The 27,485-nt window shown below is 55.0% G+C and overlaps 6 non-coding genes and 1 pseudogene across 6 annotated transcripts; all 7 read right to left on the minus strand.

Moving 5' to 3' along the window:
• Positions 1–7,848: 7,848 nt before the first annotated feature.
• LOC134617764 (5S ribosomal RNA) lies at positions 7,849–7,967 on the minus strand (annotated as a pseudogene).
• Positions 7,968–10,414: 2,447 nt separating this feature from the next.
• On the minus strand, positions 10,415–10,533 carry LOC134617890 (5S ribosomal RNA). Its single transcript, XR_010091759.1, has one exon. It is a non-coding gene; the product is annotated as a 5S ribosomal RNA (ribosomal RNA).
• A 3,929-nt stretch (positions 10,534–14,462) lies between these two features.
• On the minus strand, positions 14,463–14,581 carry LOC134617717 (5S ribosomal RNA). Its single transcript, XR_010091606.1, has one exon. It is a non-coding gene; the product is annotated as a 5S ribosomal RNA (ribosomal RNA).
• Positions 14,582–16,537: 1,956 nt separating this feature from the next.
• Positions 16,538–16,656, minus strand: LOC134617902 (5S ribosomal RNA). Its single transcript, XR_010091770.1, has one exon. It is a non-coding gene; the product is annotated as a 5S ribosomal RNA (ribosomal RNA).
• A 3,046-nt stretch (positions 16,657–19,702) lies between these two features.
• On the minus strand, positions 19,703–19,821 carry LOC134617680 (5S ribosomal RNA). Its single transcript, XR_010091571.1, has one exon. It is a non-coding gene; the product is annotated as a 5S ribosomal RNA (ribosomal RNA).
• A 5,470-nt stretch (positions 19,822–25,291) lies between these two features.
• LOC134617740 (5S ribosomal RNA) lies at positions 25,292–25,410 on the minus strand. The gene has a single exon (XR_010091629.1). It is a non-coding gene; the product is annotated as a 5S ribosomal RNA (ribosomal RNA).
• A 1,956-nt stretch (positions 25,411–27,366) lies between these two features.
• Positions 27,367–27,485, minus strand: LOC134617729 (5S ribosomal RNA). Its single transcript, XR_010091618.1, has one exon. It is a non-coding gene; the product is annotated as a 5S ribosomal RNA (ribosomal RNA).

Consider the following 27,485-nt stretch of genomic DNA (forward strand, 5'->3'; position numbering starts at 1 on the left):
GATTAATGAGGACTCTGTCATTTTTAGAAACTCCCACCATGCTGTCAGAGAAGAGCTGATGTTGATGCTTTTAAAGCATTCGTGTCGTTTGATGTTTGAACTGATAAATGGTAGGTCTGAAATTTCTAGATTATTACATAGTGCCTGTTCTACATCTATCCAAGGTTCATCTAAGAAGGTGTGTTTAAACCATCTAGAGATGAACTGAAGCCTGTTGGCTAAAAAATAGTAATTAAAGTTAGGCAGATCTAATCCTCCTTTATCCTTGGTCCTTTGTAATGTTTTTAAGCTGATACGTGGGGGTTTATCTTTCCAAAGGAATTTAGAAATATATGAGTCTAGAGATCTGAACCAATCTTGTGATGGCTTATTTGGGATCATTGAAAACAGATAGTTTATTTTTGGCAAGACCATCATTTTTATAGCGGCGACCCTTCCCATGAGTGATATGGGTAAAGATTTCCATCTAGCCAGATCGCCTTCTACTGTCTTTAAAAGCGGGATGTGGTTTAATTTAGTTAATTCTGAAAGCTTAGGAGAGACATTAATACCTAAATATTTTATATTTACAGATTGCAGTGGTGTAGGAGAAGAATTATGTAAGGAGCAATTAATTGGAAGAACTGTAGATTTTGTCCAGTTAATTGAATAATCTGAGACTCTTGAGAAAGAATTTATCAATGCAGTCACCCCAGAGATATTGGTTTGTAAGTTTTGGAGAAAAAGTAACACATCATTCGCATAAAGGCTGATTTTATGTTCTACATTCTTACATTTTATGCCCTTAATTACTGAATTCTGTCTAATTGCTGCTGCTAGTGGCTCAATAAAAATTGCAAACAGTGAAGGGGAGAGTGGGCATCCCTGCCTGGTGCCCCTCAGGAGAGAGAAGCTGGAGGATGTTTGGTCATTTGTTCTGACACATGCTGTTGGGGAATTATATAATATTTTTAACCAGTTTATGAAAGAGGTTCCAAAACCAAATTTGTGTAAAGTTGCAAATAGAAATTTCCAGTTAACTCTGTCAAATGCTTTTTCTGCATCAAGAGACATTATTATGGTTTCAATGTTTTTACTGCATGAGTAGTCTATTAAATTAAGTAATCTACGTGTATTAGTTGATGAGTGCCTACCTTTTATGAAACCAGTTTGGTCAGGATGAATTAAGAGGGGGGTTATTTTCTCTAATCTCTTTGAGAGAGCTTTGCAGATTATTTTAAGGTCTACATTAATAAGGGATATTGGACGATAGCTTGAGGCAAATACAGGGTCTTTGCCTGGTTTTAGTAAGAGACTGATATTTGCAGAGTTCATATTTGGTGGTAGTCTACCATTTTCTTTGATTTCCTGCAACATTCTGTGAAAAACTGGTGCTAGAATCGTCCAGAATTCTTTGTAGAATTCTGCAGGAAAGCCGTCTGGACCTGGAGCCTTATTATTGGGCATACTTATCAGGGCTTCCTGGAGTTCACCTGGCGTCAGTGGCGAATCCAGTGCCATTGCTTGGGTGTCTAATAATTTTGGAAGAGTTATGTTGTCCAAAAACTGATCAATTTCATTTTTAGATGGGTTTATTTGTGGTGTATATAAAGTTTCATAGAAATCCCTAAAAACTTTGTTTATTTTTTTAAGATCATATATTGTGTTCCCAGATGAATCTTGAACAGCACATATAGTTGTTTTTTCTTTATTGATTTTTAACTGGTTAGCAAGAAATTGTCCGGATTTGTTACCGTGTTCATAATTTTGCAGGCGAAGTCTTTGTACTAAGAATTTAGTCTTTTTATTAATAATTTCATTTAATTCTAGTTTTGTTTTGCGTATTTTGTTTAATATTTCTTGATCTTGGTGTGATACATAGGCTTTTTCTAAGGATTTGATGTTTTTTTCTAGTTCCTGAATATTTTTGTTTTCTTCTTTCTTCTTATTTTCTTCTTTCTTCTTATGTGATGAGAAAGAGATTATTTTACCTCTCATCACGGCTTTCCCTGCTTCCCAGAGGACAGATGCTGATGTTCCAGGAATGTCATTAAAGTCTAAATATGAAGTCCATTCTTTTTTAAAGTATTTGATAAACTCTTCATCTTTGAGCAGCGATGTATTAAATCTCCAGTTTTTACTTGGTGTGGTATTATTCTTCTGCATTAGTGTTAAAGATACAGGAGCATGATCGCTGACAGCTATAGGATGAATCTCAGTGTCTGAAATGTCCCTCAGCAGTGAGCTGCTGACCAGAAAATAATCCAGACGAGAGTAGGAGTGATGAACATGTGAGAAGAAAGAATATTCCTTACTGTTGGGGTGGAGGGAGCGCCATGCATCGCAAAGACCAAAGTCGCTCATATACTGTTTGATTATATTTGTGGACTGCCAATTACGCTGAGTTCCTGCTGTATTGAGCCTATCCATTTTTTCATTTAGTCCCAGGTTGAGGTCTCCCCCAAGAACAATTGTGCAATCTAGGTGTTCAGAGAGTGTACTAAAAAAACCGTGGAAGAATGAGGGGTCATCAACATTTGGACCATATATACTTACAATGCATAGCTTTTGGTTAAGTATAGATAGTTTAACGATTAGGAATCTGCCCTCTGGATCTATAACTGTATCGAATATTGTGAAATTAATATTTTTATGTATTAAAATTGCTACTCCTCTTTGTCTAGAATTATAACAGGCTGAGAACACATTAGGAAACTCAGGTGTTTTAAGTTTATTCAAACCTGTGACAGGTATGTGGGTCTCCTGTAATAAAACAACGTCTGCCTGTAGTTTTTTAAGTTGGTTAAGTATTTTTAACCTTTTTTCCCTAGAGCCAGCTCCATGCACATTCCATGAGACAAACCTTAGCGTGCCCATAGTTGTGTGTTTGTGGCTAATGACATACGCTGTGTGTCTTGCTTAGACGGGTGAGGAAAATGGAAACACATCATATTTTTTTTTGTAAATAAAGAGAAGAAAATGCGCAGCGAGAAGCTCCATAGGTCTGACTATGTGTGTGCATAATAACTAATATGAGCAAATGTGTGCGTGTGTGTCCTATATCTGTGTGCGCTGTGTGGCTGTTGTATATGTGTTGCCTTTAAACGCATGTGTGTGCGTGATCGTGCAGAGTGAGCATGTAGAAATAGACAGTGTTGTTTGTGGATGGATAGGGAAACAGGTGATCGCCGCAGTGATAGAAAAGAGAAGCAAAGAAACCAAAGAGCAAGGTGAGCGACAAGAGAGAGAAAAAGGGAAAAAAGAAATAAAAACGGACACATTCCAATTAAGGCATTGGCGGAGAGTGACGGTGACGTTATACTAGATTAGCAAACTGATATTACAAAGTTAAACAGATGTTAATGCAAGAGAGTGTGAGTGAAAAAAAAATAAAATACTGTAGCGGATTCTTATCTGGTGTGCGGTCAATACAGCCATGGAGTGGTGCCGGGGTCGCGGTAGAGCTGTCCGTCCACGTAGAGCCGGTCCACGGCGATGACAGCCCGGGAGCCTTTCTGAATAAAACTACGTCGGATTGGGAACAGGACCCTGCGTCGTTCCAGGATCTCTCTGGGGAACTGGTCGTTCACGCTGAAGTCCGTTCCTTTCAGCTCTGCCGCGACTCTTCACCTGCTCCTTCTGCTTAAAGTGGCCGAATTTGGCCACAATAGGACGTGGCCTCCCGCTTCCTGTCTTCGGAGCCCCGATGCGATGCACTCTTTCAAACCCTATGTTTTTCACCGTGTCCTCCGGCAGCTTCAGGTGGGTTTTAATAAATCTTCTCACGGTCGTTTCTGGGTCCTCTCCGGCAGACTCTGGAATGCCAGAAAACACAAGATTATCTCTCATGCTACGGGCTTGTAGATCGATAACGGTCTCTTTTATTTTTTTATTTTCTATGTTTAATTGGGTCACATTTTCGGTTAGAGATTTGACCGAGTCCCGTAGCGTGGCATTTTCTGCAGCAAGTGTTTCCACCTGCTGCTGGCTGAATTCCAGGGATTCTCTCAGAGATTTAAATTCCCGGTGTAAGATCTCCACCAGGGACAGCCTAGCATCAAAACTGGACAATCGCTTATCGATTGACTCCAGGATGTCTACGATGTCTTTGCCGGCAGGCGATGCTGTGCCGGGGGAGTCTGCCGGGCGACATCTTTTAGATGACGGCGTCTCAACTTTGGCCGGGGAAGACGCACTCTGAGCCTTCTTCATGACTAGGTCGTGGAAGCACCGGTCGATGTAATCTTGGAGAGCGTCTAAACTCTCCTCGTTGTCCTCCAGGGTGTTAGAGGTGATAGGACAGATGTTGTTAGTTAAATGACAATTGATTAGTATCTTTGGTAATACTGAAGCTTAAAGAAACTTTGTTCAGTTCTAAACTACCATTAGCTTTAATTTTCCGCCAAAATCTCCGGCGTCTGACGTCAGTTACAACATGAGTCGCTTACCTTGTTCGTCACTTCCGTCACTTACCTCTCACTTCCCTCACTTCTTACCTCTCACTTCCTCTTACCTGGTGTAATTTAGATGACCTATGTTAGCAGCACAGGCACCCTCCTTCTCTGGATCAAAAGCAGTTCAATGACATGAAAAGCAAAAGCTTACAGCACCTGGTATTCCGAGAAAGTACTAACCAAGCCCAACCCTGCTTCGCTTCCTAGATCAGATGAGATCAGGCGTGCTAAGGGTGGTATGGCGGTAAGCTGTAGGCCCCAGCACAAAGTGTCAATTTATGGAATCAAGTGGTGAGGTGGGCAGTACTTGAAGTTACGAACACAACCCTCCAATTTAACTACAGTGTTAATGGTAACTGCATTCTTGCTTAATACCCTACACCAAGGACTCAATTTAGCATTTAACCAGCAGCACAGGACCTGGTGTTATGTAGGTTGCCTCAGCCAGAAGCACAGGCCCTGGTGAGTTGTAGGTGGCCAAAGCCAGGAGCACAGGCCGTGGTGAGGTGTAGTTGGCCTCATCCTGCAACTCAGGCCCTGGTGTGTTGGAGATGGCATCAGCCGGAAGCACAGGTCCTCAGCAAGAAGCACACGCCCTGGTATGATTAACATGGCCTCAACCGGCAACACAGACCCTGGTGGGGTGTAGATGGCCTCAGCCAGAGCCACAGGACCTGGTGGGGTGGAGGTGGCCTCAGCCAGAAGCGCAAGCCTTAGTGTGTTGCAGTCAACCTCAGCCAGCAGCACAGGACCTGGTGTGGTTTAGCTGGCCTCAGCCAGAGCCACAGGACCTGGTGTGTTGTAGGTTGCCAAAGCCAGGAGCACATGCTCTGGTCTGTTGTACGTGTCCTCAGCCAGCAGCACAGGCCCTGGTGGGGTGTAGATGGCCTCGGCCAGCAGCACAGGCCCTGGTGGGGTGTAGTTGGCCTCAGCCAACAGCACAGGCCCTGGTGTGGTGTAGGTGGCCTAAGCCAGGAGCACAGGCAGTGGTGTGTTGTAGATGGCCTCAGGTAGCAGCACAGGACCTGGTGAGGTGGAGGTGGCCTCATCCAGCAAGTCAGGCCTTGGTGTGTTGTAGTTGGCCTCGGCCAGCAGCACAAGCCCTGGTGCAATTAACATGGCCTCAACCAGCAACACAGACCCTGGTCTGGTGTAGATGGCCTCAGCCAGAGCCACAGACACTGGTGGGGTGTAGATGGCCCTGGTGAGGTGTAGATGGCCTAAGCCAGAACCACAGGCCCTGGTGGGGTGTAGTTGGCCAAAGCCAGGAGCACAGGCCCTGGTGGGGTATAGATGGCCTGAGCCAGAAGCACATGCCCTGGTGTGGTGTAGGTGGCCAAAACGAGGAGCACAGGTCCTCATCCAGCAGCACATGCCCTGGTGTGTTGTAGATGGCCTCAGCCAGCAGCACAGGCCCTGGTGTGATTAACATGGCCTCAACCAGCAACACAGGCACTGGTGTGGTGTACATGGCCTCTGCCAGAGCCACAGACCCTGGTGGGGTGTAGTTGGCCTCTACCAGAGCCACAGGTCCTGGTGGGGTGTAGGTGGACTCAGCCAGAGCCACATGCCCTGGTGTGTTGTAGGTGGCAAAAGCCAGGAGCACAGGCCATGCTGTGTTGTATTTGGACTCAGCCAGCAGCACAGGCCCTGGTGGGGTGTAGATGGCCTCAGCCAGAGCCACAGGACCTGGTGGGGTGGAGGTGGCCTCAGCCAGAAGCGCAAGCCCTGGTGTGTTGCAGTCAGCCTCATCCAGCAGCACAGGACCTGGTGTGGTGGAGATGGCCTCATCCTGCAAGTCAGGCCTGGTGTGTTGAAGATGGCCTCAGCCAGAAGCACAGGTCCTCAGCCAGAAGCACACGCCCTGGTGTGTTGTAGTCAGCCTCATCCAGCAGCACAGGACCTGGTGAGGTGGAGATGGCCTCATCCTGCAAGTCAGGCCCTGGTGTGTTGAAGATGGCCTCAGCCGGAAGCACAGGTCCTCATCCAGCAGCACAGGCCCTGGTGTGATTAACATGGCCTCAACCAGCAACACAGGCACTGGTGGGGTGTAGATGGCCTCAGCCAGCAGCACAGGCCCTGGTGGGATGCAGATGGCCTCAGCCAGCAGCACAGGTCCTGATTTGGTGGAGGTGGCCTCAGCCAGAGCAACAGACCGTGGTTTGGTGGAGGTGGCCTCAGCGAGAAGCCTGAGCCTGGGTGTGTTGCAGTCAGCCTCAGCCAGAGCCACAGACACTGGTGGGGTGTCGATGGCCCTGGTGTGGTGTAGTTGGCCTCAGCCAGAGCCACAGGAACTGGTGTGGTGTAGGTGCCCAAAGCCAGGAACACAGGCCGTGGTGTGTTGTAGATGGCCTCAGGCAGAGCAACAGACCGTGGTTTGGTGGAGGTGGCCTCATCCATCAGCAAAGGACCTGGTGTGGTGTAGCTGGCCTCAGCCAGAGCCACATGCCCTGGTGTGGTGTAGTTGGCCTCAGGCAGAGCCACAGGCCATGGTGCGGTGCAGATGGCCTCAGCCAGAGCCACAGACAATGGTGGGGTGTCGATGACCCTGGTGTGGTGTAGCTGGCCTCAGCCAGAAGCACAGGTCCTGGTGTGGTGTACTTGGCCTCAGCCAGCAGCACAGGCACTGGTGTGATTAACATGGCCTCAACCAGCAACACAGGCCCTGGTGTGGTGTAGATGGCCTCAGCCAGAAGCTCAGGTCGTGGTGTGGTGCACTTGGCCTCAGCCAGCAGCACAGGCAGTGGTGTGATTAACATGGCCTCAGCCAGCAACAGAGGTCCTGGTGTGTTGTAGATGGCCTCAGCCAGAAGCACAGGTCCTCATCCAGCAGCACAGGCTCTGGTGTGATTAACATGGTCTCAACCAGCAACACAGGCCCTGGTGTGGTGTAGATGGCCTCAGCCAGAGCCACAGGCCCTGGTGGGGTGTAGATGGCCTCATCCAGAAGCATAGGTCCTCATCCAGCAGCACACGCCCTGGTGTGATTAACATCGCCTCAACCAGCAACACAGGCCCTGGTGTGTTGTAGATGGCCTCAGCCAGCAGCAAAGGCCCTGGTGGGGTGTAGATGGCCCTGGTGTTGTGTAGTTGGCCTCAACCAGAGACACAGGCCCTTGTGTGGTGTAGCTGGCCAAAGACAGGAGCACAGGCCCTGGTGGGGTGTAGATGGCCTCAGCCAGAAGCACATGACCTGGTGTGTTGTAGGTGGCCAAAGCCAGGAGCACAGACCATGGTGTGTTGCAGTCAGCCTCAGCCAGCAGCACAGGACCTGGTGTGGTGTGGCTGGCCTCAGACAGAAGCACAGGCCCTCAGCCAGAAGCACCCGCTCTGGTGTAATTTCGATTACCTATGTTAGCAGCACAGGCACCCTCCTTCTCTGGATCAAAAGTTCATCAGTGACATGAAAAGGAATAGCTAACAACGCCTGGTATTCCCAGGCAGTCTCCCATGGAAGTACTAACCAAGCCCAACCCTGCTTTGCTTCTGAGATCAGACGAGATCAGGAGTGCTCAGGGTGGTATGGCCGTAAGCTGCAGGCCCCAGCACAAAGTGTCAATTTATGGAATCAAGTGGTGAGGTGGGGAGAACTTGAAGTTACCAGCACAACCCTCAAATTTAACTACAGTGTTAATGGTAACTGCATGCTTGCCTAATACCCTACACCAAGGACTCAATTTAGCATTTAAACAGCAGCACAGGCCCTGGTGTGTTGCAGATGACCTCATCCTGCAGCACAGACCCTGGTGGGGTGTAGATGGACTCAGCCAGAGATAGAGGAGCTGGTGGGGTGGAGGTGGCCTCATGCTGCAACTCAGGCCCTGGTGTGGTGTAGATGGCCCCAGGCACAGCCACAGGACCTGGTGGGGTGTGGATGGCCCTGGTTTGGTGTAGTTGCCCTCAGCCAGAGTCACAGACCCTGGTGGGTTGTAGCTGGCCCTGGTGTGGTGTAGCTGGCCTCTGCCAGAAGCACAGGTCCTCAACCAGCAACACAGGCCCTGGTGGGGTGAAGATGGCCTCAGCCAGAGCCACAGGTCTTGGTGTGGTGTAGATGGCCTCAGCCAGCAGCACAGGAAATGCTGTGGTGTAGGTGGCCTCAGCCAGAAGCACATGCCCTGGTGTGTTGTAGGTGGTCAAAGCCAGGAGCACTGGCCCTGGTGTGTTGTACGTGGCCTCAGCCAGCAGCACAGGCCCTGGTGGGGTGTAGATGGCATCAGCCAGCAGCACAGGCCCTGGTGTGGTGTAGATGGCCTCAGCCAGCAGCACAGGCCCTGGTTTGGTGGAGGTGGCCAAAGCCAGGAGAACAGGCCCTGGTGTGTTGTACGTGGCCTCAGCCAGCAGCACAGGCCCTGGTGGTGTATAGGTGGCCTCAGCCAGCTGCATATGCCCTGGTGTGTTGTAGATGGCCTCAGCCGGAAGAACAGGTCCTCAGCCAGAAACACACGCCATGGTGTAATTTAGATGACCTATGTTAACAGCACAGGCACCCTCCTTCTCTCGATCAAAAGCAGTTCAATGACATGAAAAGGAGAAGCTTACAGCGCCTGTTATTCCCAGGAAGTCTCCCATCCAAGTACTAACCAAGCCCAACCCTGCTTAGAATCCGAGATCACACGAGAGCTTGCGTGCTCAGGGTGGTATGGCCAGAAGCTGCAAGCCCCAGCACAAAGTGTCAATTTATGGAATCAAGTGGTGAGGTGGGCAGTACTTGAAGGTACAAACACAACCCTCCAATTTAACTACAGTGTTAATGGTAACTGCATGCTTGCCTAATACCCTACACAAAGAATTCAATTTAGCATTTAAACAGCAGCACAGGCCCTGGTATTGGTGTAGATGGCCTCAGCTAGCAGCACAGGCCCTGGTGAGGTGGAGGTGGCCTCATCCTGCAACTCAGGCCCTGGTGTGTTGGAGATGGCCTCAGCCGGAAGCACAGGTCCTCAGCCAGGAGCACAGGCCCTGGTGGGGTGTAGATGGCCTCAGCCAGAGCCACAGACCCTGTTGTGGTGCAGTTGGCGTCAGCCAGAAGCACAGGACCTGGTGTGATTAACATGGCCTCAACCAGCAACACAGGCCCTGGTGTGGTGTAGATGGCCTCAACAAGGAACACAGGCCCTGGTGTGGTGTAGCTGGCCTCAACCAGTAGCACAAAACGTGGTGAGGTGTAGTTGGCCTCAGCCAGAGCCACAGGCCCTGGTGTGGTGTAGTTGGCCTCAGCCAGCAGCACAGGCCCTGGTGTGATTCACATGGCCTCAACCAGCAACACAGGCCCTGGTGTGGTGTAGATGGCCTCAGCCAGAGCCACAGGAACTGGTGGAGTGTAAATGGCCTCAGCCAGAGCAACAGACCCTGGTGGGGTGTAGTTGGCGTCAGCCAGAGCCACAGGACCCGGTGTGGTGTAGTTGGCCTCAGCCAGAAGCACATGCCCTGGTGTGTTGAAGGTGGCCTCAACCAGCAACACAGGCCGTGGTGTGGTGTATATGGCCCTGGTGTGGTGTAGGTGGTCTCAACCATACACACATGCCCTGGTGTGTTGTCGGTGACCAAAGCCAGGAGCACAGGCGCTGATGGGGTGTAGTTGGCCTCACCCAGAGCCACAGGCCCTGGTGTGGTGTAGATGGCCTCAGCCACAGCCACAGGTCCTGGTGTGGTGTAGGTTGCCAAAGCCAGGAGCACAGGCCCTGGTGTGTTGCAGTCAGCCTCAGCCAGCAGCACAGGACCTGGTGGGGTGTAAATGGCCTAAGCCAGAGACAGAGGAGCTGGTGGGGTGGAGGTGGCCTCAGTCAGACGCACAAGCCCTGGTGTGTTGCAGTCAGCCTCAGCCAGCAACACAGTACCTGGTGTGGTGTAGCTGGCCTCAGCTGGAAGCACAGGTCCTCAGCCAGAAGCACAGGCCCTGGTGTAATTTAGATGCCCTATGTTAGCAGCACAGGCACCCTCCATCTCTGGATCAAAAGCAATTCAATGACATGAAAAGGAAAAGCTTACAGCACCTGGTATTCCCAGGAAGTCTCCCATCCAAGTACTAACCAAGCCCAACCCTGCTTAGCTTCCGAGATCAGACGAGCTTGGGCGTGCTCAGGGTGGTATGGCCGTAAGCTGCAAGCCCCAGCACAAAGTGTCAATTTATGGAATCAAGTGGTGAGGTGGGCAGTACTTGAAGTTACGAACACAACCCTCCAATTTAACTACAGTGTTAATGGTAACTGCATGCTTGCCTAATACCCTACACCAAGGATTCAATTTAGCATTTAAACAGCAGCACAGGCCCTGGTATTGGTGTAGATGGCCTCAGCTAGCAGCACAGGCCCTGGTGAGGTGGAGGTGGCCTCATGCTGCAACTCAGGCCCTGGTGTGTTGGAGATGGCCTCAGCCGGAAGCACAGGTCCTCAGCCAGAAGCACAGGCCCTGGTGTGATTAACATGGCCTCAACCAGCAACACAGGCCCTGGTGTGGTGTAGATGGCCTCAGGCAGAGTCACAGGACCTGGTGGGGTGTAGATAGCCCTGGTGTGGTGTAGTTGGCCTCAGCCAGAGCCACAGGCCCTGGTGTGGTGTAGTTGGCCAAAGCCAGGAGCACAAGCCCTGGTGTGATGTAGCTGGTCTCAGCCAGAAGCACAAAACGTGGTGAGGTGTAGGTGGCCTCAGCCAGAGCCACAGGCCCTGGTGTGGTGTAGTTGGCCTCAGCCAGAGCCACAGCCCATGGTGTGATCAACATGGCCTCAACCAGCAATACAGGCCCTGGTGTGGTGTAAATGGCCTCAGCCAGAAGCACAGGCCCTGATGTGTTGTAGGTGGTCTCAGCCAGCAGCACAGGCCCTGATGGGGTGTAGTTGGCCTCAGCCAGAGCCACAGGTCCTGGTGTGGTGTAGTTGGCCTCAGCTAGAAGCACAGGTCCTCATCCAGCAGCACAGGCCCAGGTGTGGTGTAGTTGGCCTCAGTCAGAAGCACATGCCCTGGTGTGTTGAAGGTGGCCTCAACCAGTAACACAGGCCCTGGTGGGTTTAATATAGCCTAAGCCAGAGCCACAGGCCCTGGTGTGGTGTAGTTTGCCAAAGCCAGGAGCACAGGAACTGGTGGGGTGTAGATGGCCTCAGCCAGAGCCACAGACCCTGTTGTGGTGCAATTGGCGTCAGCCAGAGGCACAGGACCTCGTGTGGTGTAACTGGCCTCAGCTTGAAGCACAGGTCCTCATCCAGCAGCACAGGCCCAGGTGTGGTGTAGTTGGCCTCAGCCAGAAGCACATGCCCTGGTGTGTTGAAGGTGGCCTCAACCAGCAACAGAGGCCATGGTGTGGTGTATATGGCCCTGGTGTGGTGTAGATGGCCTCAGCCAGAGCCAAAGGCCCTGGTGTGGTGTAGTTGGCCTCAGCCAGCAGCACAGGACCTGGTGTTATTAACATGGCCTCAACAAGCAACACAGGCCCTGGTGTGGTGTAGATGGCCCTGGTGTGGTGTAGATGGCCTCAGCCTGCAGCACAGGCCCTGATGCGTTGTAGGTGGTCTCAGCCAGCAGCACAGGCCCTGGTGGGGTGTAGTTTGCCTCAGCCAGAGCCACAGGTCCTGGTGTGGTGTATTTGGCCTCCGCCAGCAGCACAGGCCCTGGTGTGATTAACATGGCCTCAACCAGCAACACAGGCCCTGGTGGGTTGAATATAGCCTACACCAGAGCCACAGGCCCTGGTGTGGTGTAGTTTGCCAAAGCCAGGAGCACAGGCCCTGGTGGGGTGTAGATGGCCTCAGCCAGAGCCACAGACCCTGTTGTGGTGCAGTTGGCGTCAGCCAGAGCCACAGGACCTGGTGTGGTGTAGCTGGCCTCAGCTAGAAGCACAGGTCCTCATCCAGCAGCACAGGCCCAGGTGTGGTGTAGATGGCCTCATCCAGAAGCACATGCCCTGGTGTGTTGAAGGTTGCCTCAACCAGCAGGACAGGCCCTGGTGGGGTGTAGATGGCCCTGGTGTGGTGTAGTTGGCCTCAGCAAAAGCCACAGGCCCTGGTGTGGTGTAGTTGGCCTCAGCCAGCAGCACAGGCCCTGGTGTGATTCACATGGCCTCAACCAGCAACACAGGCCCTGGTGTGGTGTAGATGGCCTCAGCCAGAGCCACAGGACCTGGTGGAGTGTAAATGGCCTCAGCCAGAGCCACAGACCCTGGTGCGGTGTAGATAGCCTTGGTGTGGTGTAGTTGGCCTCAGCCAGAGCCACAGGCCCTGGTGTGGTGTAGTTGGCCAAAGCCAGGAGCACAAGCCCTGGTGTGGTGTAGCTGGTCTCAGCCAGAAGCACAAAACGTGGTGAGGTGTAGTTGGCCTCAGCCAGAGCCACAGGCCCTGGTGTGGTGTAGTTGGCCTCAGCCAGAGCCACAGCCCATGGTGTGATCAACATGGCCTCAACCAGCAATACAGGCCCTGGTGTGGTGTAGATGGCCTCAGCCAGCAGCACAGGCCCTGATGTGTTGTAGGTGGTCTCAGCCAGCAGCACAGGCCCTGGTGGGGTGTAGTGGGCCTCAGCCAGAGCCACAGGTCCCGGTGTGGTGTAGTTGGCCTCAGCCAGCAGCACAGGCCCTGGTGTGATTAACATGGCCTAAACCAGCAATACAGGCCCTGGTGGGTTGAACGTAGCCTAAGCCAGAGCCACAGGCCCTGGTGTGGTGTAGTTTGCCAAAGCCAGGAGCACAGGCCCTGGTGGGGTATAGATGGCCTCAGCCAGAGCCACAGACCCCGTTGTGGTGCAGTTGGCGTCAGCCAGAGCCACAGGACCTGGTGTGGTGTAGCTGGCCTCAGCTAGAAGCACAGGTCCTCATCCAGCAGCACAGGCCCAGGTGTGGTGTTGTTGGCCTCAGCCAGAAGCACATGCCCTGGTGTGTTAAAGGTGGCCTCACCCAGCAGCACAGGCCCTGGTGGGGTGTAGATGGCCCTGGTGTGGTATAATTGGCCTCAGCAAAAGCCACAGGGCCTGGTGTGGTGTAGTTGGCCTCAGCCAGTAGCACAGGCCCTGGTGTGATCAACATGGCCTCAACCAGCAACACAGGCGGTGGTGTGGTGTATATGGCCCTGGTGTGGTGTAGATGGCCTCAGCCAGAGCCACAGGACCTGGTGGAGTGTAAATGGCCTCAGCCAGAGCCACAGACACTGGTGGGGTGTAGATAGCCCTCGTGTGGTGTAGTTGGCCTCAGCCAGAGCCACAGGCCCTGGTGTGGTGTAGTTGGCCAAAGCCAGGAGTACAAGACCTGGTGTGGTGTAGTTGGTTTCAGCCAGAAGCACAAAACGTGGTGAGGTGTAGTTGGCCTCAGCCAGAGCCACAGGCCCTGGTGTGGTGTAGTTGGCCCTTGTGTGGTGTAGATGGCCTCAGCCAGAGCAAAGGCCCTGGTGTGGTGTAGTTGGCCTCAGCCAGCAGTACAGGCCCTGGTGTTATTAACATGGCCTCAACCAGCAACACAGGCCCTGGTGTGGTGTAGATGGCCCTGGTGTTGTGTAGGTGGTCTCAACCATACACACATGCCCTGGTGTGTTGTCGGTGACCAAAGCCAGGAGCACAGGCCCTGATGGGGTGTAGTTGGCCTCAGCCAGAGCCACAGGCCCTGGTGTGGTGTAGTTGGTGTCAGTCAGCAGCACAAGCCCTGGTGTGATTAACATGGCCTCAACCAGCAACACAGGCCCTGGTGTGGTGTAGATGGCCTCAGCCAGAGCCACAGGCCCTGGTGTGGTGTAGTTTGCCAAAGCCAGGAGCACAGGCCCTGGTGTGTTGCAGTCAGCCTCAGCCAGCAGCACAGGACCTGGTGGGGTGTAGATGGCCTCAGCCAGAGACAGAGGAGCTGGTGGGGTGGAGGTGGCCTCAGTCAGAAGCGCAAGCCCTGGTGTGTTGCAGTCAGCCTCAGCCAGCAGCACAGGACCTGGTGTGGTGTAGCTGGCCTCAGCCGGAAGCACAGGTCCTCAGCCAGAAGCACATGCCCTGGTGTAATTTAGATGACCTATGTTAGCAGCACAGGCACCCTCCATCTCTGGATCAAAAGCAATTCAATGACATGAAAAGGAAAAGCTTACAGCACCTGGTATTCCCAGGAAGTCACCCATCCAAGTACTAACCAAGCCCGACCCTGCTTAGCTTCCGAGATCAGACGAGCTTGGGCGTGCTCAGGGTGGTATGGCCGTAAGCTGCAAGCCCCAGCACAAAGTGTCAATTTATGGAATCAAGTGGTGAGGTGGGCAGTACTTGAAGTTACGAACACAACCCTCCAATTTAACTACAGTGTTAATGGTAACTGCATGCTTGCCTAATACCCTACACAAAGGATTCAATTTAGCATTTAAACAGCAGCACAGGCCCTGGTATTGGTGTAGATGGCCTCAGCTAGCAGCACAGGCCCTGGTGAGGTGGAGGTGGCCTCATCCTGCAACTCAGGCCCTGGTGTGTTGGAGATGGCCTCAGCCGGAAGCACAGGTCCTCAGCCAGAAGCACAGGCCCTGGTGTGATTAACATGGCCTCAACCAGCAACACAGGCCCTGGTGTGGTGTAGATGGCCTCAACCAGAAACACAGGACCTGGTGTGGTGTAGCTGGCCTCAACCAGTAGCACAAAACGTGGTGAGGTGTAGTTGGCCTCAGCCAGAGCCACAGGCCCTGGTGTGGTGTAGTTGGCCTCAGCCAGCAGCACAGGCCCTGGTGTGATTCACATGGCCTCAACCAGCAACACAGGCCCTGGTGTGGTGTAGATGGCCTCAGCCAGAGCCACAGGACCTGGTGAAGTGTAAATGGCCTCAGCCAGAGCCACAGACCCTGTTGGGGTGTAGATAGCCCTGGTGTGGTGTAGTTGGCCTCAGCCAGAGCCACAGGCCCTGGTGTGGTGTAGTTGGCCAAAGCCAGGAGCACAAGCCCTGGTGTGGTGTAGCTGGTCTCAGCCAAAAGCACAAAACGTGGTGAGGTGTAGTTGGCCTCAGCCAGAGCCACAGGCCCTGGTGTGGTGTAGTTGGCCTCAGCCAGAGCCACAGCCCATGGTGTGATCAACATGGCTTCAACCAGCAATACAGGCCCTGGTGTGGTGTAGATGGCCTCAGCCAGCAGCACAGGCCCTGGTGGGGTGTAGTTGGCCTCAGCCAGAGCCACAGGTCCTGGTGTGGTGTAGTTGGCCTCAGCCAGCAGCACAGGCCCTGGTGTGATTAACATGGCCTCAACCAGCAACACAGGCCCTGGTGGGTTGAATATAGCCTAAGCCAGAGCCACAGGCCCTGGTGTGGTGTAGTTTGCCAAAGCCAGGAGCACAGGCACTGGTGGGGTGTAGATGGCCTCAGCCAGAGGCACAGACCCTGTTGTGGTGCAGTTGGCGTCAGCCAGAGCCACAGGACCTGGTGTGGTGTAGCTGGCCTCAGCTAGAAGCACAGGTCCTCATCCAGCAGCATAGGCCCGGGTGTGGTGTAGTTGGCCTCAGACAGAAGCACATGCCCTGGTGTGTTGAAGGTGGCCTCAACCAGCAACACAGGCCGTGGTGTGATGTATATGGCCCTGGTGTGGTGTAGGTGGTCTCAACCATACACACATGCCCTGGTGTGTTCTCGGTGACCAAAGCCAGGAGCACAGGCCCTGATGGGGTGTAGTTGGCCTCAGCCAGAGCCACAGGCCCTGGTGTGGTGTAGTTGGTGTCAGTCAGCAGCACAAGCCCTGGTGTGATTAACATGGCCTCAACCAGCAACACAGGCCCTGGTGTGGTGTAGATGGCCTCAGCCAGAGCCACAGGCCCTGGTGTGGTGTAGTTTGCCTCAGCCAGGAGCACAGGCCCTGGTGTGTTGCAGTCAGCCTCAGCCAGCAGCACAGGACCTGGTGGGGTGTAGATGGCCTCAGCCAGAGACAGAGGAGCTGGTGGGGTGGAGGTGGCCTCAGTCAGAAGCGCAAGCCCTGGTGTGTTGCAGTCAGCCTCAGCCAGCAATACAGGCCCTGGTGTGGTGTAGCTGGCCTTAGCCGGAAGCACAGGTCCTCAGCCGGAAGCACAGGTCCTCAGCCAGAAGCACAGGTCCTCAGCCAGAAGCACAGGCCCTGGTGTAATTTAGATGCCCTATGTTAGCAGCACAGGCACCCTCCATCTCTGGATCAAAAGCAATTCAATGACATGAAAAGGAAAAGCTTACAGCACCTGGTATTCCCAGGAAGTCTCCCATCCAAGTACTAACCAAGCCCAACCCTGCTTAGCTTCCGAGATCAGACGAGCTTGGGCGTGCTCAGGGTGGTATGGCCGTAAGCTGCAAGCCCCAGCACAAAGTGTCAATTTATGGAATCAAGTGGTGAGGTGGGCAGTACTTGAAGTTACGAACACAACCCTCCAATTTAACTACAGTGTTAATGGTAACTGCATGCTTGCCTAATACCCTACACAAAGGATTCAATTTAGCATTTAAACAGCAGCACAGGCCCTGGTATTGGTGTAGATGGCCTCAGCCAGCAACACAGGCCCTGGTGTGGTGTAGATGGCCTCAGCCAGAGCCACAGGACCTGGTGGAGTGTAAATGGCCTCAGCCAGTGCCACAGACCCTGGTGGGGTGTAGATAGCCCTTGTGTGGTGTAGTTGGCCTCAGCCAGAGCCACAGGCCCTGGTGTGGTGTAGTTGGCCAAAGCCAGGAGCACAAGCCCTGGTGTGATGTAGCTGGTCTCAGCCAGAAGCACAAAACGTGGTGAGGTGTAGTTGGCCTCAGCCAGAGCCACAGGCCCTGGTGTGGTGTAGTTGGCCTCAGCCAGAGCCACAGCCCATGGTGTGATCAACATGGCCTCAACCAGCAATACAGGCCCTGGTGTGGTGTAGATGGCCTCAGCCAGCAGCACAGGCCCTGATGTGTTGTAGGTGGTCTCAGCCAGCAGCACAGGCCCTGATGGGGTGTAGTTGGCCTCAGCCAGAGCCACAGGTCCTGGTGTGGTGTAGTTGGCCTCAGCTAGACGCACAGGTCCTCATCCAGCAGCACAGGCCCAGGTGTGGTGTAGTTGGCCTCAGTCAGAAGCACATGCCCTGGTGTGTTGAAGGTGGCCTCAACCAGCAACACAGGCCCTGGTGGGTTGAATATAGCCTAAGCCAGAGCCACAGGCCCTGGTGTGGTGTAGTTTGCCAAAGCCAGGAGCACAGGGCCTGGTGGGGTGTAGATGGCCTGAGCCAGAGCCACAGACCCTGTTGTGGTGCAATTGGCGTCAGCCAGAGCCACAGGACCTGGTGTGATGTAACTGGCCTCAGCTTGAAGCACAGGTCCTCATCCAGCACAGGCCCAGGTGTGGTGTAGTTGGCCTCAGCCAGAAGCACATGCCCTGGTGTGTTGAAGGTGGCCTCAACCAGCAACAGAGGCCATGGTGTGGTGTATATGGCCCTGGTGTGGTGTAGATGGCCTCAGCCAGAGCCAAAGGCCCTGGTGTGGTGTAGTTGGCCTCAGCCAGCAGCACAGGCCCTGGTGTTATTAACATGGCCTCAACAAGCAACACAGGCCCTGGTGTGGTGTAGATGGCCCTGGTGTGGTGTAGATGGCCTCAGCCTGCAGCACAGGCCCTGATGCGTTGTAGGTGGTCTCAGCCAGCAGCGCAAGCCCTGGTGTGTTGCAGTCAGCCTCAGCCAGCAGCACAGGACCTGGTGTGGTGTAGCTGGCCTCAGCCAGAAGCACAGGTCCTCAGCCAGGAGCACAGGCCCTGGTGTGATTAACATGGCCTCAACCAGCAACACAGGCCCTGGTGTGGTGTAGATGGCCTCAGGCAGAGTCACAGGACCTGGTGTAGTGTAGCTGGCCTCAGCCAGTAGCACAAAACGTGGTGAGGTGTAGTTGGCCTCAGCCAGAGCCACAGGCCCTGGTGTGGTGTAGTTGGCCACAGCCAGCAGCACAGGCCCTGGTGTGATTCACATGGCCTCAACCAGCAACACAGGCCCTGGTGTGGTGTAGATGGCCTCAGCCAGAGCCACAGGACCTGGTGGAGTGTAAATGGCCTCAGCCAGAGCCACAGACCCTGGTGGGGTGTAGATAGCCCTGGTGTGGTGTAGTTGGCCTCAGCCAGAGCCACAGGCCCTGGTGTGGTGTAGTTGGCCAAAGCCAGGAGCACAAGCCCTGGTGTGATGTAGCTGGTCTCAGCCAGAAGCACAAAACGTGGTGAGGTGTAGTTGGCCTCAGCCAGAGCCACAGGCCCTGGTGTGGTGTAGTTGGCCTCAGCCAGAGCCACAGCCCATGGTGTGATCAACATGGCCTCAACCAGCAATACAGGCCCTGGTGTGGTGTAGATGGCCTCAGCCAGCAGCACAGGTCCTGATGTGTTGTAGTTGGCCTCAGCCAGAGCCACAGGTCCTGGTGTGGTGTAGTGGGCCTCAGCCAGCAGCACAGGCCCTGGTGTGATTAACATGGCCTCAACCAGCAACACAGGCCCTGGTGGGTTGAATATAGCCTAAGCCAGAGCCACAGGCCCTGGTGTGGTGTAGTTTGCGAAAGCCAGGAGCACAGGCCCTGGTGTGGTGTAGATGGCCTCAGCCAGAGCCACAGACCCTGTTGTGGTGCAGTTGGCGCCAGCCAGAGCCACAGGACCTGGTGTGCTGTAGCTGGCCACAGCTAGAAGCACAGGTCCTCATCCAGCAGCATAGGCCCAGGTGTGGTGTAGTTGGCCTCAGCCAGAAGCACATGCCCTGGTGTGTTGAAGGTGGCCTCAACCAGCAACACAGGCCGTGGTGTGGTGTATATGGCCCTGGTGTGGTGTAGGTGTCTCAACCATACACACATGCCCTGGTGTGTTCTCGGTGACCAAAGCCAGGAGCACAGGCCCTGATGGGGTGTAGTTGGCCTCAGCCAGAGCCACAGGCCCTGGTGTGGTGTAGTTGGTGTCAGTCAGCAGCACAAGCCCTGGTGTGATTAACATGGCCTCAACCAGCAACACAGGCCCTGGTGTGGTGTAGATGGCCTCAGCCAGAGCCACAGGCCCTGGTGTGGTGTAGTTTGCCTCAGCCAGGAGCACAGGCCCTGGTGTGTTGCAGTCAGCCTCAGCCAGCAGCACAGGACCTGGTGGGGTGTAGATGGCCTCAGCCAGAGACAGAGGAGCTGGTGGGGTGGAGGTGGCCTCAGTCAGAAGCGCAAGCCCTGGTGTGTTGCAGTCAGCCTCAGCCAGCAATACAGGCCCTGGTGTGGTGTAGCTGGCCTTAGCCGGAAGCACAGGTCCTCAGCCAGAAGCACAGGTCCTCAGCCAGAAGCACAGGCCCTGGTGTAATTTAGATGACCTATGTTAGCAGCACAGGCACCCTCCATCTCTGGATCAAAAGCAATTCAATGACATGAAAAGGAAAAGCTTACAGCACCTGGTATTCCCAGGAAGTCTCCCATCCAAGTACTAACCAAGCCCAACCCTGCTTAGCTTCCGAGATCAGACGAGCTTGGGCGTGCTCAGGGTGGTATGGCCGTAAGCTGCAAGCCCCAGCACAAAGTGTCAATTTATGGAATCAAGTGGTGAGGTGGGCAGTACTTGAAGTTACGAACACAACCCTCCAATTTAACTACAGTGTTAATGGTAACTGCATGCTTGCCTAATACCCTACACAAAGGATTCAATTTAGCATTTAAACAGCAGCACAGGCCCTGGTATTGGTGTAGATGGCCTCAGCTAGCAGCACAGGCCCTGGTGAGGTGGAGGTGGCCTCATCCTGCAACTCAGGCCCTGGTGTGTTGGAGATGGCCTCAGCCGGAAGCACAGGTCCTCAGCCAGAAGCACAGGCCCTGGTGTGATTATCATGGCCTCAACCAGCAACACAGGCCCTGTTGTGGTGTAGATGGCCTCAGGCAGAGTCACAGGACCTGGTGGGGTGGAGGTGGCCTCAGCCAGCAGCACAGGCCCTGGTGGGGTGTAGATGGCATCAGCCAGATCCACAGGCCGTGGTTAGGTGGAGGTGGCCTCAGACAGAAGCGCAAGCCCTGGTGTGTTGCAGTCAGCCTCATCCAGCAGCACAGGACCTGGTGTTGTGTGGCTGGCCTCAGCCAGAAGCATAGGTCCTCATCCAGCAGCACAGGCCTGGTGTGACTAACATGGCCTCAACCAGAAACACAGGCCCTGGTGTGGTGTAGCTGGCCTCAGCCAGTAGCACAAAACGTGGTGAGGTGTAGTTGGCCTCAGCCAGAGCCACAGGCCCTGGTGTGGTGTAGATGGCCTCAGCCAGAGCCACAGGACCTGGTGGAGTGTAAATGGCCTCAGCCAGAGCCACAGACCCTGGTGGGGTGTAGATAGCCCTGGTGTGGTGTAGTTGGCCTCAGCCAGAGCCACAGGCCCTGGTGTGGTGTAGTTGGCCAAAGCCAGGAGCACAAGCCCTGGTGTGGTGTAGCTGGTCTCAGCCAGAAGCACAAAACGTGGTGAGGTGTAGTTGGCCTCAGCCAGAGCCACAGGCCCTGGTGTGGTGTAGTTGGCCTCAGCCAGAGCCACAGCCCATGGTGTGATCAACATGGCCTCAACCAGCAATACAGGCCCTGGTGTGGTGTAGATGGCCTCAGCCAGCAGCACAGGCCCTGATGTGTTGTAGGTGGTCTCAGCCAGCAGCACAGGCCCTGATGGGGTGTAGTTGGCCTCAGCCAGAAGCACAGGCCCTGGTGTGTTGAAGGTGGCCTCAAGCAGCAACACAGGCCCTGGTGGGTTGAATATAGCCTAAGCCAGAGCCACAGGCCCTGGTGTGGTGTAGTTTGCCAAAGCCAGGAGCACAGGCCCTGGTGGGGTGTAGATGGCCTCAGCTAGAGCCACAGACCGTGTTGTGGTGCAATTGGCGTCAGCCAGAGCCACAGGACCTGGTGTGGTGTAACTGGCCTCAGCTTGAAGCACAGGTCCTCATCCAGCAGCACAGGCCCAGGTGTGGTGTAGTTGGCCTCAGCCAGAAGCACAGGCCCTGGTGTGTTGAAGGTGGCCTCAACCAGCAACACAGGCCCTGGTGGGTTGAATATAGCCTAAGCCAGAGCCACAGGCCCTGGTGTGGTGTAGTTTGCCAAAGCCAGGAGCACAGGCCCTGGTGGGGTGTAGATGGCCTCAGCTAGAGCCACAGACCGTGTTGTGGTGCAATTGGCGTCAGCCAGAGCCACAGGACCTGGTGTGGTGTAACTGGCCTCAGCTTGAAGCACAGGTCCTCATCCAGCAGCACAGGCCCAGGTGTGGTGTAGTTGGCCTCATCCAGAAGCACATGCCCTGGTGTGTTGAAGGTGGCCTCAACCAGCAACAGAGGCCATGGTGTGGTGTATATGGCCCTGGTGTGGTGTAGATGGCCTCAGCCAGAGCCAAAGGCCCTGGTGTGGTGTAGTTGGCCTCAGCCAGCAGCACATGCCCTGGTGTTATTAACATGGCCTCAACAAGCAACACAGGCCCTGGTGTGGTGTAGATGGCCCTGGTGTGGTGTAGATGGCCTCAGCCTGCAGCACAGGCCCTGATGCGTTGTAGGTGGTCTCAGCCAGCAGCACAGGCCCTGGTGGGGTGTAGTTTGCCTCAGCCAGAGCCACAGGTCCTGGTGTGGTGTAGTTGGCCTCAGCCAGCAGCACAGGCCCTGGTGTGATTAACATGGCCTCAACCAGCAACACAGGCCCTGGTGGGTTGAATATAGCCTAAGCCAGAGCCACAGGCCCTGGTGTGGTATAGTTTGCCAAAGCCAGGAGCACAGGCCCTGGTGGGGTGTAGATGGCCTCAGCCAGAGCCACAGAGCCTGTTGTGGTGCAGTTGGCGTCAGCCAGAGCCACAGGACCTGGTGTGGTGTAGCTGGCCTCAGCTAGAAGCACAGGTCCTCATCCAGCAGCACAGGCCCAGGTGTGGTGTAGGTGGCCTCATCCAGAAGCACATGCCCTGGTGTGTTGAAGGTTGCCTCAACAAGCAGCACAGGCCCTGGTGGGGTGTACATGGCCCTGGTGTGGTGTAGTTGGCCTCAGCCAGCAGCACAGGCACTGGTGTGATTCACATGGCCTCAACCAGCAACACAGGCCCTGGTGTGGTGTAGATGGCCTCAGCCAGAGCCACAGGACCTGGTGGAGTGTAAATGGCCTCAACCAGAGCCACAGACCCTGGTGGGGTGTAGATAGACTTGGTGTGGTGTAGTTGGCCTCAGCCAGAGCCACAGGCCCTGGTGTGGTGTAGTTGGCCAAAGCCAGGAGCACAAGCCCTGGTGTGGTGTAGCTGGTCTCAGCCAGAAGCACAAAACGTGGTGAGGTGTAGTTGGCCTCAGCCAGAGCCACAGGCCCTGGTGTGGTGTAGTTGGCCTCAGCCAGAGCCACAGCCCATGGTGAGATCAACATGGCCTCAACCAGCAATACAGGCCCTGGTGTGGTGTAGATGGCCTCAGCCAGCAGCACAGGCCCTGATGTGTTGTAGGTGGTCTCAGCCAGCAGCACAGGCCCTGGTGGGGTGTAGTGGGCCTCAGCCAGAGCCACAGGTCCCGGTGTGGTGTAGTTGGCCTCAGCCAGCAGCACAGGCCCTGGTGTGATTAACATGGCCTAAACCAGCAATACAGGCCGTGGTGGGTTGAATATAGCCTAAGCCAGAGCCACAGGCCCTGGTGTGGTGTAGTTTGCCAAAGCCAGGAGCACAGGCCCTGGTGGGGTATAGATGGCCTCATCCAGATCCACAGACCCCGTTGTGGTGCAGTTGGCGTCAGCCAGAGCCACAGGTCCTGGTGTGGTGTAGCTGCCCTCAGCTAGAAGCACAGGTCCTCATCCAGAAGCACAGGCCCAGGTGTGGTGTTGTTGGCCTCAGCCAGAAGCACATGCCCTGGTGTGTTGAAGGTGGCCTCACCCAGCAGCACAGGCCCTGGTGGGGTGTAGTGGCCCTGGTGTGGTATAATTGGCCTCAGCAAAAGCCACAGGCCCTGGTGTGGTGTAGTTGGCCTCAGCCAGTAGCACAGGCCCTGGTGTGATCAACATGGCCTCAACCAGCAACACAGGCCGTGGTGTGGTGTATATGGCCCTGGTGTGGTGTAGATGTCCTCAGCCAGAGCCACAGGACCTGGTGGAGTGTAAATGGCCTCAGCCAGAGCCACAGACCCTGGTGGGGTGTAGATAGCCCTCGTGTGGTGTAGTTGGCCTCAGCCAGAGCCACAGGCCCTGGTGTGGTGTAGTTGGCCAAAGCCATGAGCACAAGCCCTGGTGTGGTGTAGCTGGTCTCAGCCAGAAGCACAAAACGTGGTGAGGTGTAGTTGGCCTCAGCCAGAGCCACAGGCCCTGGTGTGGTGTAGTTGGCCTCAGCCAGAGCCACAGCCCATGGTGTGATCAACATGGCCTCAACCAGCAATACAGGCCCTGGTGTGGTGTAGATGGCCTCAGCCAGCAGCACAGGCCCTGATGTGTTGTAGGTGGTCTCAGCCAGCAGCACAGGCCCTGGTGGGGTGTAGTGGGCCTCAGCCAGAGCCACAGGTCCCGGTGTGGTGTAGTTGGCCTCAGCCAGCAGCACAGGCCCTGGTGTGATTAACATGGCCTAAACCAGCAATACAGGCCCTGGTGGGTTGAACGTAGCCTAAGCCAGAGCCACAGGCCCTGGTGTGGTGTAGTTTGCCAAAGCCAGGAGCACAGGCCCTGGTGGGGTATAGATGGCCTCAGCCAGAGCCACAGACCCCGTTGTGGTGCAGTTGGCGTCAGCCAGAGCCACAGGACCTGGTGTGGTGTAGCTGGCCTCAGCTAGAAGCACAGGTCCTCATCCAGCAGCACAGGCCCAGGTGTGGTGTTGTTGGCCTCAGCCAGAAGCACATGCCCTGGTGTGTTGAAGGTGGCCTCACCCAGCAGCACAGGCCCTGGTGGGGTGTAGATGGCCCTGGTGTGGTATAATTGGCCTCAGCAAAAGCCACAGGGCCTGGTGTGGTGTAGTTGGCCTCAGCCAGTAGCACAGGCCCTGGTGTGATCAACATGGCCTCAACCAGCAACACAGGCTGTGGTGTGGTGTATATGGCCCTGGTGTGGTGTAGATGGCCTCAGCCAGAGCCACAGGACCTGGTGGAGTGTAAATGGCCTCAGCCAGAGCCACAGACCCTGGTGTGGTGTAGATAGCCCTCGTGTGGTGTAGTTGGCCTCAGCCAGAGCCACAGGCCCTGGTGTGGTGTAGTTGGCCAAAGCCAGGAGTACAAGACCTGGTGTGGTGTAGTTGGTTTCAGCCAGAAGCACAAAACGTGGTGAGGTGTAGTTGGCCTCAGCCAGAGCCACAGGCCCTGGTGTGGTGTAGTTGGCCCTTGTGTGGTGTAGATGGCCTCAGCCAGAGCAAAGGCCCTGGTGTGGTGTAGTTGGCCTCAGCCAGCAGCACAGGCCCTGGTGTTATTAACATGGCCTCAACCAGCAACACAGGCCCTGGTGTGGTGTAGATGGCCCTGGTGTTGTGTAGGTGGTCTCAACCATACACACATGCCCTGGTGTGTTGTCGGTGACCAAAGCCACGAGCACAGGCCCTGATGGGGTGTAGTTGGCCTCAGCCAGAGCCACAGGCCCTGGTGTGGTGTAGTTGGTGTCAGTCAGCAGCACAAGCCCTGGTGTGATTAACATGGCCTCAACCAGCAACACAGGCCCTGGTGTGGTGTAGATGGCCTCAGCCAGAGCCACAGGCCCTGGTGTGGTGTAGTTTGCCAAAGCCAGGAGCACAGGCCCTGGTGTGTTGCAGTCAGCCTCAGCCAGCAGCACAGGACCTGGTGGGGTGTAGATGGCCTCAGCCAGAGACAGAGGAGCAGGTGGGGTGGAGGTGGCCTCAGTCAGAAGCGCAAGCCCTGGTGTGTTGCAGTCAGCCTCAGCCAGCAGCACAGGACCTGGTGTGGTGTAGCTGGCCTCAGCCGGAAGCACAGGTCCTCAGCCAGAAGCACATGCCCTGGTGTAATTTAGATGACCTATGTTAGCAGCACAGGCACCCTCCATCTCTGGATCAAAAGCAATTCAATGACATGAAAAGGAAAAGCTTACAGCACCTGGTATTCCCAGGAAGTCACCCATCCAAGTACTAACCAAGCCCAACCCTACTTAGCTTCCGAGATCAGACGAGCTTGGGCGTGCTCAGGGTGGTATGGCCGTAAGCTGCAAGCCCTAGCACAAAGTGTCAATTTATGGAATCAAGTGGTGAGGTGGGCAGTACTTGAAGTTACGAACACAACCCTCCAATTTAACTACAGTGTTAATGGTAACTGCATGCTTGCCTAATACCCTACACAAAGGATTCAATTTAGCATTTAAACAGCAGCACAGGCCCTGGTATTGGTGTAGATGGCCTCAGCTAGCAGCACAGGCCCTGGTGAGGTGGAGGTGGCCTCATCCTGCAACTCAGGCCCTGGTGTGTTGGAGATGGCCTCAGCCGGAAGCACAGGTCCTCAGCCAGAAGCACAGTCCCTGGTGTGATTAACATGGCCTCAACCAGCAACACAGGCCCTGGTGTGGTGTAGATGGCCTCAACCAGAAACACAGGACCTGGTGTGGTGTAGCTGGCCTCAACCAGTAGCACAAAACGTGGTGAGGTGTAGTTGGCCTCAGCCAGAGCCACAGGCACTGGTGTGGTGTAGTTGGCCTCAGCCAGCAGCACAGGCCCTGGTGTGATTCACATGGCCTCAACCAGCAACACAGGCCCTGGTGTGGTGTAGATGGCCTCAGCCAGAGCCACAGGACCTGGTGAAGTGTAAATGGCCTCAGCCAGAGCCACAGACCCTGGTGGGGTGTAGATAGCCCTGGTGTGGTGTAGTTGGCCTCAGCCAGAGCCACAGGCCCTGGTGTGGTGTAGTTGGCCAAAGCCAGGAGCACAAGCCCTGGTGTGGTGTAGCTGGTCTCAGCCAAAAGCACAAAACGTGGTGAGGTGTAGTTGGCCTCAGCCAGAGCCACAGGCCCTGGTGTGGTGTAGTTGGCCTCAGCCAGAGCCACAGCCCATGGTGTGATCAACATGGCTTCAACCAGCAATACAGGCCCTGGTGTGGTGTAGATGGCCTCAGCCAGCAGCACAGGCCCTGGTGGGGTGTAGTTGGCCTCAGCTAGAGCCACAGGTCCTGGTGTGGTGTAGTTGGCCTCAGCCAGCAGCACAGGCCCTGGTGTGATTAACATGGCCTCAACCAGCAACACAGGCCCTGGTGGGTTGAATATAGCCTAAGCCAGAGCCACAGGCCCTGGTGTGGTGTAGTTTGCCAAAGCCAGGAGCACAGGCACTGGTGGGGTGTAGATGGCCTCAGCCAGAGGCACAGACCCTGTTGTGGTGCAGTTGGCGTCAGCCAGAGCCACAGGACCTGGTGTGGTGTAGCTGGCCTCAGCTAGAAGCACAGGTCCTCATCCAGCAGCATAGGCCCGGGTGTGGTGTAGTTGGCCTCAGACAGAAGCACATGCCCTGGTGTGTTGAAGGTGGCCTCAACCAGCAACACAGGCCGTGGTGTGATGTATATGGCCCTGGTGTGGTGTAGGTGGTCTCAACCATACACACATGCCCTGGTGTGTTCTCGGTGACCAAAGCCAGGAGCACAGGCCCTGATGGGGTGTAGTTGGCCTCAGCCAGAGCCACAGGCCCTGGTGTGGTGTAGTTGGTGTCAGTCAGCAGCACAAGCCCTGGTGTGATTAACATGGCCTCAACCAGCAACACAGGCCCTGGTGTGGTGTAGATGGCCTCAGCCAGAGCCACAGGCCCTGGTGTGGTGTAGTTTGCCAAAGCCAGGAGCACAGGCCCTGGTGTGTTGCAGTCAGCCTCAGCCAGCAGCACAGGACCTGGTGGGGTGTAGATGGCCTCAGCCAGAGACAGAGGAGCTGGTGGGGTGGAGGTGGCCTCAGTCAGAAGCGCAAGCCCTGGTGTGTTGCAGTCAGCCTCAGCCAGCAATACAGGCCCTGGTGTGGTGTAGCTGGCCTTAGCCGGAAGCACAGGTCCTCAGCCAGAAGCACAGGTCCTCAGCCAGAAGCACAGGTCCTCAGCCAGAAGCACAGGCCCTGGTGTAATTTAGATGCCCTATGTTAGCAGCACAGGCACCCTCCATCTCTGGATCAAAAGCAATTCAATGACATGAAAAGGAAAAGCTTACAGCACCTGATATTCCCAGGAAGTCTCCCATCCAAGTACTAACCAAGCCCAACCCTGCTTAGCTTCCGAGATCAGACGAGCTTGGGCGTGCTCAGGGTGGTATGGCCGTAAGC

The sequence above is a fragment of the Pelmatolapia mariae genome, linkage group LG18, assembly GCF_036321145.2.
Source record: "Pelmatolapia mariae isolate MD_Pm_ZW linkage group LG18, Pm_UMD_F_2, whole genome shotgun sequence".
In the NCBI taxonomy this organism is placed as follows: Eukaryota; Metazoa; Chordata; class Actinopteri; order Cichliformes; family Cichlidae; genus Pelmatolapia; species Pelmatolapia mariae.